The sequence below is a fragment of the Micromys minutus genome (assembly GCF_963924665.1).
Source record: "Micromys minutus genome assembly, chromosome: 11".
NCBI classification, from domain to species: Eukaryota; Metazoa; Chordata; class Mammalia; order Rodentia; family Muridae; genus Micromys; species Micromys minutus.
The window spans coordinates 24,117,576-24,119,996 of NC_137980.1; the positions used below are offsets into that span (position 1 = coordinate 24,117,576).

A 2,421-nucleotide genomic window follows, 5' to 3' on the forward strand; every position below is an offset into this window, starting at 1 on the left:
TCTGGAAATAATGTCTTTTTAACTCTTTTTTTTTCCCAGTAGAATTTCAAAGAAAAAAAAAATCTGTAGGCCAGTAGATCTTCTGAAAAAACAAACAAACAAACAAACAAACAAAAAAAAAAAAAACAAAAGAGAAAGCATGTATTATTGCAACTGTAGCAGACACTACTTGGCAGAAGGAATATGTGAATTTCAGATAATGTCTCTAAGGTTTAAGACTTTGGAATGACTTGAAGGGTCCTCTGTGGTCCGGGAGCACCATGTGCTGGCCTGACCCTCAGGGTTGACTGTGTCACTTTCTGGCTCGCTCCTCTGGGACTAACACCCTCTTCATCCCTTTTCCCACGAGGCAAGCAAACACTGTCATGAGCATTTTGGGGTTCACTTCAACCAGGTCTTCTGGAAGAGCATATACCCTTGCTCAAAATTTTCTGGCCATAGAGATGGCATACTTTGCATTGTTGAGTTTCTCTTCATCGTCAAGGTTTTCTGTCTTTAGAAGGTCATGGTTTGTGGAACCTGGCTGAATGGCATCTGTGAGATCCAGAACTGGGAGGCTGGTACTGATCTTTGGGTCCTTGAGGCTAGTGATGGACGAGCTTTTCTGTGCCTCCTTCAATGTTGTGGTCACCCAGTTGACAATAATGTCATTATTGACCTTCTGACCACCTCCGATATCTTCCAGGATATTCAGTGTATACCTTCTCATGCGCTGCCAAATCAATGCGAATGTGAGAGTGTGGTTTCCTTCATTGAGGTCTTGTCCTACAATACCAGCTAGGGAAAATTTAGGTTGGTTCTTCCCCAGATCCACCACATAATTACAGTTCTTGAGCTTTTTCATTTTGCCCCCCAGCTTGGGATATGGAGGCTTGTTTACTCTGTTCCAGTCAGTAGGGACTTTGATCTTTCCATAGAGCTGGAAGATGACCAGGGCATCCAATAAATTGCTGTATAAATGATTGGCCAAGGGTTAATTCCCAGGGAGTCCATCCAGTTCCCGAATATGAACTCTTCCTTCGTCTCACCTTTGAGAGCCCCCAGTCAATGAACTGGTTCTCTGGTTTGTGTAAGGTGGGGTATTTGTTAAAGAGGTTGGCAATGAAGGCCAGGTTCAACTTGGGGTTCCCTGGGACATCAGCTATGACAAACTGCCGGCAGCCCAGCCTCTGCTCTCTGGATGTCATCCTTCTCCCTCAGTCCTGACATGCCAATCATTACAGCCAGCATTCCTTCTTCATCTCCTTTCAGAGCCACCTGCTCGAGCTTTTGAGTCCTTGATATCAGTGCTGAAGTTGGTGATTTTGGTGCAGCCTGCATTTTCTAGGTGGTAGTTAGCACACTGTAGCAGGAGTTCTTCAGGAGACAACTTCATCAACTCCTCTAGGCTCTCTCCTCTCAAAAGAGCAATTAGAGCTTCATTTCTGCCAAGTTCAAAGCCACTAAACAACCTAATCTTGGTGACTTGCCACAAAAGTCCTAGGACCAGATAGGGCTTCCTCCACTTCAGGTCCTCAGCCCCTATATTAAACACATGGCATCCAGTGGCCGAGGCAGAGTTCAGAGCTAAGTTCAAGTTTTCCTGAATGGTGAATGGTGTGAGCTTTTTGTTGATTGTTCTTTCATCAGTGTGTCCGGCATGAACAGGTTGACCATTTTCACAAAGAACTATGCCATTCCCTACAGCGTTGGAGATGTCATTGGTGTTTGGGTTCACGGGGATGACATGCGGCAGTCAGGGTCATTCTCCAGGGCTTCGTTTATTCAGTTGATGAAGGCATACTTTTCTTCCTCTGAATAGGAATGCTGGGCTGTTTGGAGGTGCCATTAATTAATTACACAGATCCCTTCCTTTTTGTTGATAGTTTTTTGGAAGTTTTTGGCAACCTCCGTGATTTTCAAGCCATGGAAGACCTTGATAAACTCACCAAAGCTGATCTTCCCACCTTGGTCCAGATCACCTGTGGCCATTAGGTTTTCTGTGATTTCTCTCACTGGGTACCCAGGCAGAGGCAGGCAGGCGGCTTTGAACAAGGCATTCAGCTTATTGCAGCTGATGTATCCATTGCTGTTGGTATTGAGTTTGGCAAAAGCCTCTCTAAGGTCCATCATTTCTTCATCAGACACATATCCTCTGGCCATATTCACTGCTTTAGGTGACAGACCCTCCATGACTTGTCATGTAGAACTTTCAAAAGACAAAATTGAGTAGTTCACTTTCTGACTCATTTTGGAGACCAAGACATTATGAGAAAATTTACACAGTGGTATGTCTAATAAACACAAGAAAAATGTTAAATTAAGAGTGAGTGAACACAGCCTTATATAAGAGGAAAGTGCATTGTGTCCAGTAGGGTTACTCCAGGATGTAAGGTTACATGAAATATGTATATAAGAATGATTTTCATCATGAACAGAAAC

At 43.7% G+C, this 2,421-nt stretch overlaps 1 pseudogene across 1 annotated transcript; it reads right to left on the minus strand.

Annotated features, from left to right (window-relative positions):
* Positions 1-292: 292 nt before the first annotated feature.
* Positions 293-2,142, minus strand: LOC308427364 (plastin-2-like; annotated as a pseudogene). The gene has a single exon. The product of its transcript is annotated as a plastin-2-like (transcript).
* Between the last annotated feature and the right edge of the window lie 279 nt (positions 2,143-2,421).